The sequence below is a fragment of the Talpa occidentalis genome, unplaced genomic scaffold, assembly GCF_014898055.3.
Source record: "Talpa occidentalis isolate TD23 unplaced genomic scaffold, MPIMG_talOcc4v2.1 talOcc4.4, whole genome shotgun sequence".
Taxonomy (NCBI): domain Eukaryota; kingdom Metazoa; phylum Chordata; class Mammalia; order Eulipotyphla; family Talpidae; genus Talpa; species Talpa occidentalis.
The window spans coordinates 27,633,815-27,652,257 of record NW_023604295.1 but is presented as its reverse complement, the minus strand read 5'-3'; the positions used below and the strand labels follow the sequence as shown (position 1 = coordinate 27,652,257).

Here is an 18,443-nt window from a genome sequence, read left to right as displayed (position 1 = left end):
AAAACTGTTTAATAGGTCATAAACAATGACATAGCAGGCGGTGAAAGGAAGCCAAGTCATGTCACTCAACTGGCATTAGCTCTTTATGTCTTTGTTAATTATCGGGTAGCCAAGATCACTGCACAACTATTTAATTGTGTAAGTGGCACTGATTCTGAATGTGATGTGAGCTCAGGTGGAGATAGATTCAAAGGGATCTGAGCAGTTCTTCAGCTGCTCAGGTTAAAGAGTCAACAAGCGACAGAAAGCCAAGTTGAACTTGGACCATATCTTCACCGTGCAGTTTGTTTTGCATCATGGTGATTGCATTAAAGGAGCCATTGTGTGTATTTCTGAAAAGAAGGGAGAATGACCCTCAGGAGATAGCAATGAAAAACAATTCACTTAGAGACTTGTTTGTTTGGCCTGAAAAACTGAGGTAATTGAAGTAGCCTTTTGGAAGCACTGACAAACAAAAGCACCTCCATTCAAGGTAGCACATAAACATATTCTTACAGGGTCACTCAAACTACCTCCTCGTACCAAATTGTCAGTTTAGTTCTAAGGTAAGTGGAACTAGAGCCCAAGGGCTCTGCTGAGCTATCAGCTACCATTTAACTGTGCCTGATTAATTCCTTGGAGCATGTGATCTTGGCCATCATCCCACTGGCATTCTGGGTAAAAGACTGGATGTACCTGATGAACAAACTAGCAAAATGCAACTTGAGTATATTATGAGAACACACATATCTAAGCATGTCTCTACTAAAACAAAAGTTAGCTATTTGATGATATCTTCTCTTGTCATGCAAAAGCTAAATTCTTGCTCTATTTTGTACTTCTTTAGCATCATCCCCAAACTACCTGTCTTTTCTTTCTTTCTCTTTTTTTTTTTTTTTTTGTTTTCCTGAAGCCTCTTTTTGTTGTTGCTAAATTTGGAGATTTGAAAAACTATGAAATTATATATTGAGATCTTCGGAGCGGAAAACCCAAAGGAGTCATTGTCCATTTATTTTCTCATGGTGTCTTTCATAAAATTTATGTTGTTATGCCCAAACATTTTTATTAATTGGAAGGAATCTTCTTTTTTTTTTTTAAAAGAGAACCAACTTGCTTGCTCCTTCAGAAAATAACACTTTCCTTATCTGTACCAAATGAGAGTGGATTTGACTTGCTCAGTCATTGTTTATCTCTGTAGTTATCACATTTCCACTGGTGCCATTGCACCAGGTGGCACCAACTGGCAGTGACCCAGCTTTGCTGAGTCATTCGTGTCAAAACATGTTTCAAAACATGAGTAATTATGAATATTAGTTGGCTTTGGTGTTTGCTGTTGGCAGTAAGAGCACTCTTTCCTTTTGCGGAGATTTATTTGGTGTTAATGTTTTGAGTAAATCCTAGGTTAAAACAATGACAATGTTGATATATCAAAATAAAATATTTGGGAAAACACGCCAACTAGTCTTGACGATACTGCAAAATATTCAACCTGATTTTAAGAGATCAGTATGAAAGGTGTATGTGTGTGTTTGTATATAAAAGATATTTGCTTAACATTGCTTTTCTTCATAGATATTATATATACATTCTATGCTATATATACAAGCTAGATATATATATATTATATATGTATATATAAATGTATATGCTATTAGGGGAGAGATCTTTGTGTTCAATTTATTTTTCTTATATCATTTCAGAAACATGGTATAAATGTGTTATTCAATATTCATATAATTTTAAATCAGTAAATGGTACCAAAAGAAAAATCTAAAGAAATAGAATAGTTGCAGTGCTGTGATGGGCAAAAGTCTACTAATCTCATTAAATCTACCATTCAGGAGCTGTCCCTCTACAAATGCTGTGCAAGCTATATGCCATTTTATCAGTCATGTGATTTGTAAGCCTTGTATTTTCACAGAAAGTTCACAATTTGCTGATATAACCAAATTAATAACAGAAGCAGCACAGAGTATGTGGATTTTGTTCTCCCTGACTACTCACATGCAAGAGAGTAAAGGTCATTTATGTTCTTTTTAAATGAGAAGGAGTAATTTTGGAAATGTGTAAGATTTTATTCTTAAAAGGCAATGTTGTTCTGTACTCTGTGAAATTTTATTGGCAAAATTTATGTGAGGTGCAAAATAAAGGCATTCCAGGGAATTCTTAGAATAGTGTTGATGTCCTAAGGTAACAGGTTCATGTATTATGTAATCACACAACACACACACACACACACACACACACACACAGCTATTTAAATACAAATATATCACATTGGCATTGGAGTCTGTTTCTATGAGCAATCCCTACAGTTTTAAATTTCAAGCATAGGAACATAATCAAAGGGGACATATTGGATTTCAATCATAATGTCTCTAAATGCAGATAAATATATGACATAAACATATTTTTAATTATATGTGCTATGTAATCATATATAATTAATTAAATCTACATTTGGTTTTCTAGGAATGAATATTAAATAGTAATTATATATATTTTAGATTGTTTTAGTTATGTTTAGTCTCTCCTGCTTGGAAGGGGTTGATCTTGTTTAGGAAAATATTTCATGTACATGAGAATTTCCTTTTGAAGTTACTGACATTTCAGAGATGGGAATGGGGAATAGAGGATCAAGTACCAGGAGAAAGGGAATTAAAAACCTTTTGAATAAATAATAAATTTGTTCTATTTTTAAAACTTTTTAATTAGAGTATTTAATTAAAGGTTTATGATATGCTGGATTGAAATAGCTTTTTTTTCTAAACTGTTTTCAAATTCTAAGTAGACTTAACAGAGGTAACAAATCTAACACCAAATTGTAGAATATTGTAATTATATGAAGGATATCTTTACAGATTCAAGGATCCCCGAATGGGTTTATCAGTAGGTCATGAATCTAGTAGGTCATGGGACTTACAGTTGTAACTGCAAATCCTTCAGTGCAGTAGGGGAAGAAACATGAGCCAGCTACAAAGGAAACGTATGTAGTGATCAGGGCAGTGGTTCTCAAACTTTATTGTCCTCAGAATTCCCTGGAGGGATTTTCAGAATACAGATTGATGGACCTCACCTCCACAGTTTCTGATTCTGTAGGTCTGGGGTGGGACGCAAGATTTTGCTTTTCTAAGTTTTCAACTCCTATTGCTGGTCTCGATCACATTTTAAGAACTGGATCAAAGGAAATAGTCATTGCATATGTATATAATACATAGGAAGGTGATCAAAGGGAACATATATATTCACATATATTCAAATTTTGACATATTTAACATTGTTCAGTTGGGAATTACCTAGAAATCTAGAACTAGAATTCATAAATGTGGAGCTGGAAACAATATCACAACCAGTTACAAACTGTTTAAACTATCCAGATTTACAGTCTGGTTGAATTCTATTTGGTAGCCTCATAGTTGTGAACTTGTCTGAGGTACTCCCTTATTTGTAGAATAATACTCTGTTCTTCTCACCTTCTAGAGTTTCTCCAAGATAACATTTGTAAAAGTGCTTTATAAACTGTAAATCATTATGTCATCTTAATTAGCTAGTCATCACACCCTCTCCCTTCAAGTTAGATTACTTGTCCTAACATAACAGAATGCTATAGACGGGGTGGTTTAAACATAGACTTATTTATCACAATCAGGAAATTGTGACATTCAAGATCAAGATGCTGGCTTGGTCGGTTTCTGGTGAAAGCTCTCTTCCTAACAGCTTCTCTCTGTCCTCACATGACACATTGAGAGAGAGAGCTCTGTTTTCTCTTCCTCTTATTAGGACCCCACCCTTATGGCCTCATCTAACCTTTGTCACCTCCTTTAAACACTCTCTTAAATATAGTCACATTGGGGCTTAGAGCTTCAACATATAAATCTGGGAGTGGATAGAACCATTCAGTCCATAACACAACCCCAATTAAGCAAACAGGAACACCGAGATCTATCTAGAAAGGTGAATTGAGTTGCCTGTAGTCCCCAGCCAGATACGGAGAGCTCCAGACTCTCCAGAGCTGCAGAGTCCTCTCTGCAGACATGTGGTTGTACCTTATTTCTATCACCCCACAGCTCTCTGAACAGTCATTCATTGCTAGTTTCTTAAGAAGCTGTTTTTCTTCAGTGCTCAAGTGTTTAAAATAACCATCTACTAGAATTATCATCATTGACCAATATTTATTTTTTGAGCCCTCCCAGGGGTAATCTTTTCCATAAGCACTCCTTACCCTTTTCTTTCCCTCTTAAGCCCTATGGCTTTGTCAAGAAAGAAATGCCCCTCAAAGCAAATGCATATAACATTAGAGATAAAAGGTTGTTGTTGACATCCAAAACCTTTCTAAAGTCTCCTTTGAAATTTGTGGGAGCAGTCTGAGCAGACAGTGATCTTTCTATAAAGAAAAAAAGAGGGAGAGACTAATTTGAGTCGCCCTCTTGTGTTCCCATGGCATGTAAGCATTTGAGTAAGACTGCAGTTCTAGCCTAGTGGTAGCTGTGGGAATGGATCCAATCCAAAAGAAGACAATATAGGCCCACATGAAGTTAAAAAAGAAAGAATTTTTAAAAATTAGGAGGAAACGATCCTCAGCTTCCTTCTGGTACTAACAGATAGTGTGGTCACACCACCCTATTAGCCACTGACTTGAGTCTCAGACTCATAAATAGTAAAAGGATGAGGGTGTTAGGTGTCTCCGCCATACTATCCTTCATACCATCTGGCCAGTGCTTTCTTTGCTACATCAATGTGGTGACTATTTATAATTCAGATCCCACGTGGCTCTGAGGAGACTTTTAAAGCATGAGACCCTCTTTCTTGGTGTCATGCATAATGTTCTCCCTAGGTACCATCTTAGAACTCCGTAGGTAGTTACCAAGAACAGAAACCTTTCTAGAGTTTTAGAAAAGGGACATCTCGTCAGCCTGGAGATGCTAAAACAGGATATTCTGAGGTACTGAAAGGACAAAGCACATTAATGCAGCACGGCTGCCCTCATTATTCTCACAGCAAACACAGGTTCATTAGCACTTTCCTCAGAAAAGATCGATAGAGGAGAAATATTTTGGTGAAAAGAAAATGTCTTAACTTGTGATGAGAGAGGCTGGTGGTATTCAAATTTGCTATCTATCTGAAATCAGCATTGGAGTAAACCCAGATCCACCACTGTGGTCCCATTGCTGCCATCTTGTCCACAATGCTATTTATCATCAATAAATATTGTACAAGGAATGGGGAAAGTTTCCATTAGCTTATATGGAAAAATGACTAGAATAAAGCCATGAACAACCTGTTTTATTCCTAAATGTTCCTTATTTGTGTCAAATCATATAAAATTAATTCTGGCAATTTGGGGAGTGAGACGAAATCAAAGTAATGCAAAGTATCTTAACTTGTATTTTTCCCTATAAACTCACAGTGATGAGTTTATTTTTTTATGGTTTAACTTCATGCAGTTCATTAAGTATCGCCTCTGATTCTAGGAAGACCCAAAAGGGCAGATGTACTCTCTTAATGTCAGAGTCTTCTGACAGGTTACTGAGGTCTGAAGGTATAGAAAACAGACACAGAGGCAGGCAAGAAAGAGTTGAAGAGGGAAGCCACTGTCCTAGTTTCTAGTCTTGGCTTTGCACTTACTAAGCAAAAGACATTGGAGTGAGCAAATTAAGTTCTCCGAGTTTCTATTTCTTCATCTGTAAAATGGAATAATACCATCTGGCTCAGATGTCTCTTGTGAGGTTCAAATGGGGATACCTCTCTGCAGAGCTTTGTATATAGTTCAGGCTCCTTTAGTCAAAGCCAAGGTTAGAATCCAGGGCCACAGGTGTTTGGCTTCATGCTCTTTCCGTCGGCAGCTTACATTTCCTGGATGGAGGGTTGGAGAAATGAAAATGTGTGACATCACATTTTGACTTTGCTTGTTTCCACATCTTTGCTACGAAGTGTTCCACATGTCCTCTGCAGGGCACTGGCAGAGCCCGCTGCATTTTCAGCAATGGTGCCAGCTCCTCCGCCACTGTACACATCAGACATTGTGCACATAACAAAGAGGTTACCCGGTGGTTAAGAGCAGGGACTTCATAGTCTGAAATCTGAATGGAAACAGCTACAGCCATGTGGTAGCTGCTTGGAAAAATTAACCAGTGCCTGAACCTCAGACTACTCCCCTGTAAAATGAGGGAAATAATATCTACTCATAAAGTATACTTGGGAGGATTAAATAAGTTCCTGTAAATACCTGCTTATAAAAGTGCATGGCATGTTGTAAGTGCTTTATAAATGGCAGATACTTGGATGGGTGGATGGGTAGTGGGAAGCAGGGATTTGATGGTAAAACCCTTAGATTTATTAGCTGTGGGATCCCCTTGGGTTTTTTCAGGCCTGAGATATAATAGTCTAGACAATGAAATCTATTCTGAAGTCATCGATAAAGATGCCTCATTGGGTCAACCAAGGGCAGAAATGAGAATAGATTGTGTGTAATGAGAAGGATGACATGGCCATTCATCACAAGCTGACCCTTCTAGATGAGCAGCACCTACAAGCTCCAAATCATTGCCATCTTGATGGGAATGGCCTCAGTGCCACCATATATCATAATTTTTAAAGTAATTAATCTGCTATTTAAATATTAGCAATCGATTAAAAAATTTCACAATGTATAGTGAAACAAAACAGTTAGGGTCTGGGTACAGTTCTGGGCTTCCAATTTGTGACCTGTTATACTCATGAGACTCTAAGATCAAAGAAGGTAGAGTGTTGACATGGGCCTGAGTGGGCCTCTGCATTCCCTTCTGCTTCTCTCCTGCTTTACACAGTTCCCCTTGAAAACTAACCTCATCTAGTGACTGATTCAATTCAAATAATAAATGACAATGTTTAATTTTCAAATGAACTTCAGTCCCCCAGAAGGTCAAATACCTCAAAAGTGAACCAGTTGATCTAAAATGTAAAAATGACTCATTTGATTAAATAGTAGGGCAGATGCTTATAAACAAGAAGTATTGTCGATATTTTCAACCTTTGCAAAACATTACCACCTTCTGTTCTCAGTGAGTAAACAAGGCACTGGCACTGTTGAGCAGCAGCACCCAACTTCCCCACCAGTCTGTCTTCCCATCTTCTGGACAGTAATCAACTCCCAGGGCTCAGTTAGAAATTATAGTCACCCAGAGAGACACAAGGAGTTACCACTTTCAGTTCACTATATATTGAAATGCCACTATATATTTTTATTTTAAGATATTAATGCTCAGCCTATTTTCACTACCTGTGATATAAAACACTGGATTTTAAATTGGAAAAATATATAGATGTTAAGTAATGTTTAAGCAACCCATGTTTTTCTTTTTACTCTAATGGTGGAAACTGACAACATATTTCGTCCCTGGGAAAATAAATGCAAAATTGAAATGACATCAGCTGCCACACTGAGTGGGAAATGATGTGATGTAGGAAAATAAAAGTCAAGGACAGGAATGGAGCCATTTGGAATACAACTTGAAAAGAATCTCATTCACCTTTTTACTGTGAAAGTTTTGTTAGGCTTTTACTACTTTAGGGTTGTTTGGGGGGGTTTGATGGTGTATTTATTGTTGTTAAAAGGTTCATCTGATCAAGATGCAAATGTAGACATTCAGACATTAGAGCTGAAAGGCACTTCAGAAGATAACCTAATCCAGTGGTTTTATAATTGTGCTCTGGGGAACACATTTCCAGTCATTCTGAATGGAGGGAGGGTGTCTATTTCTGTGGTGCCACCTCTTGAAGAACAAGTCAGCCCCCAGGTGTGCAGACAAGCGTTATTTGATGAAAGGGTGCTCCTGCTAAGAAGTTTAATTATATTGGTTCTAGTTCAATTAAAATAAATTAAACGAGTCTCTAAGTAGGGAGTCACTAAGATATTTTATATCACAGGCTATATTAGAACTTGGCTCTGCAGTTTCTAGTTAGTGCATTCATCTACCCCATCACCACCTTCCTAAATTAAGCTGCTCCATATCCTTTCTTCTAAACTCCCTCATGTTAGTGAGCTAAGAATACCAGTCAAGCCAGACAAATTACTTCAATGTCTATTTCAAGAGAAAGTTAAATCTATTAAATTTGTCTGATAGATTTTGATAAAGATGTTTATATAAGATACTTCCTAATTCTTCATAAAAGGGGCCTTACAAACTACTCACAAAAATTTATGACAACTCCCACTATACACACACACACACACACCAATATGCATGAAGATTTTAAAAATGGAATTTGAAATCTCCTAAAATACCCCTAATGAGATTAGTCAAGTGTTCCTTCCATATCGAAGTAGTTTTTACAGCTCATCTCTCAGCTCTCCTCTACCTGGATCAGTTTATCATCTCCCTTTCAATTGGCGGTGAATGATGTCCACAGTTCAGTGTCTGCCTTCCAAGCACATTCACTTTGAAACGGCTGTCAGCGCTTTCCTCTGAGTAACACTGCAGCCAAACTCACCAGTTACTAACTGGATGGGCATCTTTGTCCTAAGAACTTTAAAAAATAGTTGTGGGTGGAAATATTTATACTGAAATGATTGATATTACAAATTCAAAATCTAATAAGTAAAAATGTCAAAGAGATAGACAGATCATACAAAAATTGACTTTTAATACTGAAACAAGAGAGAGCTTAGAGAATAGACTTCCCTTCGTTGTCTTTCCTTCTGACATTGGACTGAGCTGTCTGGGTTCTGCCATTGTCCTGACCTTGTCATTTCTGTGGTTGTGCTTTTATTTCCCTCCCACCCAGACCTTGCAATTTATATCTTTTTTTCTCTGCTCAACCCCACTCTCAGATCCCTGCCTCTAGAATGCATCTCTTATCCTGATGCTGCATATATAAGGTTTGACAGAGATGCGGTTCTTGCAGACCTGTTTCTTTTAATGCTCCATTGCTTCTTTCCATTTCTCCAAAACAACTCTATAATTCCGTCATTTTCATTTTCAGTCATTCATTTTTCTAACCCCAATCAGAGTGAGCCCCACTTCCTTCCTATCTTGTGATCTAGGAAAATCACATGCACACACAAATGATCACTCAATACAATTGTTGTTTATTCTTCATCATAGCATTCTTTTTTGGCCAAATGATCTCATTCTTGAAATATATAAATAAGTGACTTATTAAAGAAATGGTGAGCGAATGTTCCATCTCGACTTTGTGTTGAATGTTCTGAATAGAAAAAAAAAAACCATTCATCATTTTTTAAACAAATTATCTCATTTGTATAATTTTTGAATGATTAATGAATTTTTGTTGTTGAAAAACACCCATCATGAAAGTAGTTTTCTTCCAGTCAAAGGTTGTCCAGATATCATTCCCCAACACTTTCAATTTCTATCTTTCAACTTTAAATGCGATCCCCAAATTGACACATTAATTTCTGAAAAGAAATGAGTGATGGTATGTCAGGTGATGGATTTTGTTAATTAAATTGTTTAGTACAGGATTAAAACTTGAAGCTCACAAACAGGGTTATTCTTAAATTTTTAAACTGAAGATGTTAAACCTAGGAAACATTGCACTTAATAAAAAAGGAGCAATTTGTATTTTACTAAATGAATGTTCAATCTGGCCTTTCCATCCAAACTTGAAAGAATTTGATTTGATATTATACCCTTAGGGCCAGGAATTTTATGCACTACATTAACCATAGACCTACCCAGTGGACACAACATTGCTTGGTTTTGTGCCAATCCACAGATGGTGGGCACCCAAGATATAGTGAGAACTGATGCTCCTCACTGTCTCCCAAATACAACACAAATACCTCAGTTGGGCTTATAGACCATGTACGATGCAGCCCCTTACTAACCTGTTATCCCAATCCAGTGCCAACTGCGTGTCCCATGCAGACTGAACAACTCGAGCACCAGAGTGCATCCCCCCTCTTGCCTTGCCTTGGGTGTATGTATATATAGAAGACCGAGCGCAAACCGTCTATCATATCCCCTAGAAGTGGGAGGCTCCAGATTGAATGGAAGAAAGTTCTGATTGAGTCTTTCCCCTTTGAGAGTCCAAATGTTAACAGAGAAGAAAGAAAGAGCCAGTCCTTATCTCTGGAGACAAGTGCATTTCTTAAAGCTTATAAATATGGGGGGGATATGAGAAGGAGAAAAATGTTCCTGAAAAGAGGAGGAACAGGGAAAAATGAGAACCTATTGTTTATAAAAATGTCACATGTTATAATGTTGCTATGTATTTTTGGGACTTGGTTATAGGAAGGGAGAAGTACAGTTATATTTAGTACATTTATACCTTTTGTACTTCTAAAAAAAAGTCAGGTTTGATTCTGCCCTGTTTCCAAATTCTTTTTTCCCATGTGATGAGCAAGGGGAAGCAGTGACGATCACAGCAGAGCCAGCTTACGGGGTGCCGGCCAGGCTCAACTTTCAGTATTCAGGCAAGAGAGCCAACTGAACAAGGAGTCGTGTTTAAAACTGGTTCTAAGATGAACTATGTGAACAAAATTAAGTTCTTTTATTTTCCTCTATTAGGAGGTATTAAAATAACTTCTGGAGAAAGATAGCTAGGAAGCTGCTTTTAAACATATAACATCATTTGAATAGGAATGATTTAGCCTTCTATTCATTCATTTATTTTACAAAAACTTTTTGACAGCCTGTTCCTTGCTAGGTGTTTGCCAGGCGCTGGGACACAAAGGTGACATAAACGCGGTCACAGCACTTATGAAGCCGACAGTGTGGCGTGGGCCTTCTGTCAGCAGACAGTTAGGGAAGGGAGCAGCGCTTCAGCAGACCTAAGGAGTTCTCTGGGGAGCCCTTTGGACTCCCAGGATGCTAAGAACTCTAAGATGTGCATCATTTCCCTCGTCGTGGTTCTGAGTTACAGAGTCTTCCTGGTGTTCAGAGTATTCCCAGGACAGGACTTGAATTTTGGGAACAGTGAGCAAGCGTGGTTTTTAGAGCCAGCTACTCTTAAAGAAGTTCAGGAGCCAGAGGCATCAACATCACCTGGAGCTCCTTAGAAATTCATATTCTGAAGGCCTCCCTAGTGGCGCAGGGGTTAACGTCAGCACTATTGAGCTATCTCCAGCCACTGAGGCCTGAGTTCAATCCCCGGCCAGGGAGCTGACCCACATGGCACAGCAGACCTCTCCTGGCTTGCCTGCTGCTCCCCTGAGCAGTGTATTTTAGCCAGTCTGCCTCTTCTGTTCCCAACTCTGTCTCTGGTGAATCCTCTCACCCCTGCCTCCCCCCACCCCCGCACCTCTGGCCTACACCCGAGTTCTTTTATGCATAAATAAATAAAAATATATTTTTTAAAAAATAAATTCTTATTCTGAGCCCAAGATTGAATCAGAATCACTGAGGGTAAGTCCCAGGAGTCTGTTTCAACAAGTCTCCCTGGGGATTCTCTTCCACACTGTGGTTGGAGAAGCATTGTTTTAGATTATTCAAATTTTGAGTGTCAAGAAAGGACCAGTTATTATTTAGTAGAGACATTAAACTTTTATCTTCTAGGGCTACAAATGAAAGGGATTCAAGACAAGTTAGGTATGTTAAATCCTTTATCCCAAGTCCCTAACCTTGCAAATAGTCCCTTCCATCTCATTCATTAAAGTGAACCTACACTGTAATCAGTGCCCCACGTTGTTATTTAAAAAAAAAAAAATGCTTGAATGGTGGAGGCCAAAGGGAAAGATTAGTGACCTAACCTTTGTCTTATACACCATTATTTGCATTTACTATATACCCTGCTAGAAACACTATATATTTTCATTGAATCCTCCAACAAACATAGGATGTAAGTGTTCTCATGCTCACTTAATAGTGCCCACTCAGGCACAGGTCGGCTGCATCACACAAGCCCAAAGGAGTTCACAGCTAGGAAGTTCTCCTTCCATCACGCCTCCCTGGCTTACGAAGGAGACCTGTTACTATCTTGAGTGTGCTAGGAAAAATGATGCAATGCGACAAAACCTCTAAGAAAGCTTTTCTGTTTGTTAAGGGAAGATGGATGTGATAAAGAAAAGCATAAGTAAAATGAGGTAGGTAAATTGGAAAAGAAATATATTGCCCTTTTGGAAAAATTGGGAGAGTGGGAGGGTTAGAGGAGAGAGACAGAGAAGGAGAAGGGGTAGAGGAATTGTAGGAAGGAGGAGAGGGAGACCATGTGAATGCACAGCCGCAGCCACCTACCAAAAGCAAGCCTAGGAGAAAGCGAGGTTGCCCAGTCTTTGGATACATGCCGATCGCTGAGGCTGCTGGGACAATGCAACGCTGCACGCCAGGACCAAGTACCAGACAGTCTTGTAAGATAACCAGTAAAAGACACAGATTGCATTGGGGTAGCTACATGTGTTTCAAATCCTCCCATCTGAGATGCTTCTTGTGATAAGTAAAATCTTACTTTGTGCCTGCAAGTACCTCTGTGCTCACATTTGAAAAATTCCACACCTGGCATGAGACCAGAAACTTTGTCACTTCAGCATTTATTGAGGAGCTTTCTGTTACGGGAGTAGATTGCTGTGCTCTGAAAATGTCACTCCAACAGCTGCCCTACAGGGGCTGACCTTTCTTCTCAGGCTGAAGGCCCTGCTGAATGGTTCGGTAGAGCTATTTATCCCAAGTTGTTGGCAGGTCTCCAGAGTCCCTGCATGCCCATCTAGAGAAGTGGTCTGAGAAATGATAGTCCGTCTCCTGTCAGAATTTCACAGGACACAGCTCTGTCCCACCAGGCTCCCCATTGTGTTTGTATCCTTCCAAAAGCAGCCTTTCCCCTGAACAGACTCTTCTTGTTAATGGGCTGCTTTTCACCCATGGGAGCCGTTCTCACTGCTTACTATGCTTGTGAGTATACAAAACCCTCCTCAGAAACTTCAAACAAGATAAAAAGCATCACCAACGCTCCCCAAAACTCTTCATTTTGCATAGTCTCATTTTTTATATAGTCAAGCATAATTTCAATTTTTTGCATAGTTGCAGTCAGAATGCATTCAATTTTGTATCTGCTTCTTTATGTAACATTATACCAGACTCATTTTTCCACACTGCTGTTTAGTTTTAAGTAATGTCATTTTAACAGTTGTCATATATTGAATCAAAGCGATTGTTAATTTTTTTTCCTACCTCGAGTTTCCCTGACTTGTGCAATGACCATCCAAATCTTTCCCAGCTTTTTTTCAGGATACAAGTTATCAAATTAAAATGGAAAGGAAGGGATTGCACAAAAATCATGTACATGTAAATCATGTATGGTTAGACATATACTGATTTAACATAAATTATGTGTGATATTTACAGGGATTTGCATGGTGTCATCTTTTCCCATCTCTGACGCACTTTGAAATATCACTGGGAATGGCACCACGCATATTGCTCTGCTCTCATAAAACTGCAAGTTTAAATAACATCCTATATGGCAGTTATATGGGACTTTGTTGCCTGAGGCTAACCACAATCAAATCACAAACATGGATTTGCATAAATGTATTTTTTTAAAGATTTATTTATTTATGCATACAAGAACTGTGGTGTAGGCCAGATGCATGGGATTGGGGGAGTAAAAGGATTCACCAGAGACAGAGTGGGGAGTAGAACGGGTGAATCTACTGAAATACACTGCTGAGGGGAGAGCTGGTGATACAGGAGAGGTCTGCTGCGCCATGTGCGTTATCTCCTTGGCTGGGGATCGAACTTATGTTGCAGTAGCTGGTGATAGCTTGGTAGCACTGAGACCTTAACCCTTGTGCCATAGGGAGGCCTTGGATTTACATAAATTTAATTTGCATGAATTTTTAAAGTTTGTTGGGAAGGAAAGTTGACTAAATATTGTTGGAGTCACAAATAATTTACTTTTGTATCATATGCATTGAGAACAGAGATGTATAGATCTCTTAAGCTATTCCTATGCTATAAAGACCCAACAGTGAAGTTAAAGCAACTTATATGAAGGGGGTGCCCCTAATGGGATTATAGAATGAAGCCCTATAACTTCTTCATATTGAAAGGCAATAATAATAAAAGAAATAATTGTGAATGCATTTTGATAATAAAGTCTTTTTGTAAACCTTATAGATTTTAAAGTTTTTGCTAGGATCCCAAAATATAAAATACTTACATTAATACAGAACTATGGAGTACAAGCAGGAAGTTATAAAGTTTATTAGAAGAACTAAAGTTTGATGAGGATGCTGGGATTCAAATTCCTGGCTCTACCAATGACTTTCTGTGCAACCGTGGACAAATCTCTAAGCCTTCATTTCCCTATCAGCAAAGTGATATACTATTTTCCCTACTTCCAACTGACAAGAATTCCGGAAGAATACCTTAAAGAGAACTTTAAAAATAATCATCCTGTGACTAAATTCAAGACAGTATCACCTATAAGGAAGCCACTCACTAATGCCCAGGAGTTACAGATCAACTCCTTGTGTTAAAAAGCAATTTAAAAACGAAATCTTCAGTAGAGAAATGAACATATCTATAATTATGATTATTTTCAGATCAGTAATAGTTGGGGAGGCAGACAACTTTACACATGATAGAATTATATTGCTATTCTTGACTCTTGATAATTTTCTCTGTAGTCATAATGACAGGGAAAGTAGATATGTTCTCATATTTGTGTTTTTCGAATGTGTTGAAAATATTATGTTATAAATAGATAATTCTAAAGAAGTAACTTTAGTATTTTCATCACTCCTGATTTAGTTTTTTATTTTTTTAAAGATTTATTTATTTATGCATACAAGAGCTGGGGTACAGGCCAGAGGTGTGGGGTGTGAGAGGATTCACTGGAGACAGCATGGGGAACAGAACAGGCAGACTGACCAAAGTACACTGCTGAGGGGAGCAGCAGGCGAGTCAGGAGAGGTCTACTGCGCCATGTGTGTTGCTCCCTGGGTGGCTGGGGATCAAACTTGTGCTGCAGTGACTGCGGACAGCTTCATAGGTCGTGTCTTAATCCTTTGTGTCACCAGGGAGACCCCTGATTTTAGTTTTTTTGAAGGACAGTTTTTTGGGGGAGTGGCCTCCCTGGTGGCCTAAGGGATTAAGTCTCAGCACTAGCACTGGGATAGCCTGAGTTTGATTCCCAATCAGAGAGATAACCCACATATAGCGCAGCAAACCTCTCCTATTTTGCCCACTGCTCCCCTTAGTAGTGTATTTCAGTAAATCCATCTGTTCTGCCCCCCACTCTTACTCTACTAAATCCTTTCACCACTACCCCCATATGTCTGGCCTATAGCCTAGTTCTTCTATGGAAAAATATATAAAAAAAATTTTAAAAATAAAAAACGGTTTTTTTTCTGGAAAAACAAAACTTATGCTGAGACTTCTAAAATTTATTTGGTAGTTAAAAATTACATATTCCAAGTAAAAACAACTTCTCTCTTCCCAAGACTAGCAAAAGGCCTCCCAGATGAATTTCGTTAACACCTGAGCCTTCTTTTGCCAAAAATGAAAAGCATGCAGAATTCATAATGAGCCTTTAGCAGAAAAGTCACATAATATTTCTCAAAACACAGTGAAACCAAATTAGCTTCAGCAAGGTGCCAAAGGAAAGGAGAACTTTCTCTCACAAAGTAAGTTGACATTTAGAACTGTTCCGTACTGCTTTGAAAGGAATTACGCCCTGTATCAATAAGCTGTCTTCAGAACAATTATTTCAGGGCACATGGGTACAAAAGGTTAGTATCCACAAAAGAGTTCTTGTTATTCTTCCTTATTTAGAATCTGCTTCTGTGACATCACAGGGGAAGCCTGCAATCTACTTCCTCAGAACTTCCAGCCTATCAGAAGAAAAAATCCAAAAAATAGATCAGGTTGAAGTTTCATGGTAAGGCCACATTTGGGAACGAGAAAGGAAGGTGCAGGGAGATGTAGGTAAATCATCTTGTGCACAGGTCACTTTGAGCACAAAATTTGAGTTTTGAGTATAAACGTTGCAAATGATTAAATCGTAGCTCAAATGTTAAGCACCAAACTGCCCAGTTTCATCAAGTTATGATAGGAGCGAGGAAGGGTTGAGAAGAAAAAGAATGAACTTTGTGTCAGATAACCTTCAAGGGATTATTATGAGGCCAATTTTTTTTAAAGGGAGGAGGGCCCAGAGGAGTTGAAAACTCCGGGAACTGTCACATAATTAGTAAAGCAACAAAAATGGAATTGCAATGAAGTTGGTCTGTCCACACAGCACAGCTCTTCTTGGAAGCTGCCTTCCTTCTGGCCATTAAGAAAATTAAACTGCGCTGCAGTTTAAGACACAGCCCTTAGTTATTGTGTATTACCTAGTTAGTAGTCATGAGAGTTTAAATAACAGGGTCTCCTTTAAAAAAATAAAGTCACAGCCAGAAAGGCCAGGCTGGGTCAGGGTCAAAGCCAAGCCTCTGCTGTTCACCAATGCTGAGCACCCAGACCCTTCCTAATCACAGTTTGAAGAAATTCAGTGCTGGGTAATGGAAGAGGGAAGCAGAGAGTTCTCTTGAAGCCAAGAAACAAATAAAGGTGAAGAATATTGTGTCCCATTTTCTAATTTGCACACAGTATGTTACGTTTTACTTACAATTGCCCGAAGATAAATTGTACTGGAAAAATAAAACAACTCATTTCACCGGATTTTTACCCCATCTGAGCACAAAAGTGCCTATATTCGTGGCAGAACTTTTTCACTAAAAGTTAATCCCTGAGTTTGTTCTTGTACAACTTAAGTAGTGCAACTAACCAAAATAGTTGCAGGAGAGCAAAAAGGAAATCTCTTTAGAACTTAAGAAGCAGCAAATCTTCCCAGCAGCCAAGTGAGAATATCTTTTGCATCCCTTTCAGTATGCATAGAACTAACAATAATTGAAAATGAAGAGTGTGTTTTTTTTAAATTTGTGATCTTTCCAGAAGGCTACAGTAAGTAAAGGGGGTTAACTAAGTAAAATATTTCACCTTCAGGGTCCCTTTTGAGTCTGCCAATTTTCAGCTTCATGAGCTCACAAGCCTTCGTTTTCGTTCTATGTTCACGTTGAGTGGCTGTGACCTCCCTTTCCTGTTCCTCCACTTTCCCTCCTGATTGACTGCAGGCTGGCCTTTGCAACTCTTCCTCAGATAAGCTGTTTTCTCCTCCACTTTTGTTGGAATGTGTTTCCTAATGTTTGTTATCCCATGTGTCCATCCTGAGTCAGGGCGAGGCCCCAGAGCTCACAACCTCTCCATCACTGTAGATGGGTCCTTTCAGACATTCCTCCTGTGGCAATGAAAACCCACTTAAAAACATCTATAACAATATGCATTTCTTATTTCTTGAAACAAAACAAAATGAAACATTTAATGTTAAATTGATGAAGAACTTTTATTAAACATTGTAAACTTCCTCGATCACGCCTGCCTACAAAAACATTGAATGGCATTCCTGGCAGAATCTTTAAATAAAATTAACCATACACCTTGCCTCATAGCTTTTAATTTCATCTTGTTCGTCATCACACTTGATTGAACACCTACCATGGATCATGTGCCATAAACATTGTTCATGCTCTTAAGATGTATTTACACTATATTTATGTAATTAATGCCTTAACAAAGTGGCTTTAGAAAGACAGATATTTATTTCCCTCTCATTTCAAAAGAAGTCTGGAGTTACATCATCCAGGACTGGTACAGCCACAACCCATAGCCGCCAAGCATGCAGGCATCCTCCAGCTCTCTGCTCTGTTACACCTTAAAAGAGGCCCCACCTTGCCTATTCCCAAAAGACTCAATCCCCATCCACCCATCATCTCTGCGTTGCAGGAAGCAGGAAATAAGTAATGCAGGAGAGAAAGGCAAGGGCAAAATAATCTCTCTGTTTTGGTTTTCTTTTCCAATTTCCTCCTCTTTTTCTTTTATCCACTCCTCCTCTTACTTAAAGAGACTTTCTAGAAGTCTAAAATAAAATCCTTTGGCATACATTTCATTGCACATTCTTATGGTCACAACTGCCTACAGGAGAGCGATAGCTCCTAGAAAAGAGTGATTTACTCTGCCTGGCAATATGTCCGGTTCAAAGGATGTGTTACAAAGGAGAAAGACAGAAAACTAACAGTTGTGGCCATGACTGTCATTCTAAAGCTGTCAAAAATAATTTCACTTCTGAAGTCAGTGACAAAGGAATTTCTTAGTATCTACAATAATATCTTACAAAACCATTGTTTTAACGGATATGCAAAGTATCTATATGTAGCAATACAAAAGGGAATAGATTCACTTGTGCATATTCTAAAATTAACAAAGGCCAAGGGTACTTGGATCTTGTGGGATTAATAATTTCAGTGCAATCTGATATCCTTTGCCACTGGGCATCGCACATATGACATATGCCTCCAGTACATATTTGGCTCCAAGACTCTTCTCATGTTTCCCTATTCCAGAATGCTCACCAATTTCATCTCAACCTTTTCTCATTCCTCACTCATATCATCAGGAGTTCTTTAAATAATCTCTGCTCCACTAGTATTT

General features: G+C 38.5%; 1 protein-coding gene across 3 annotated transcripts in view; it reads left to right on the top strand.

Moving 5' to 3' along the window:
* Positions 1 to 18,443, top strand: part of PEX5L (peroxisomal biogenesis factor 5 like) — a 223,350-nt gene that overhangs the window by 60,341 nt on the left and 144,566 nt on the right. The window lies entirely within an intron of this gene.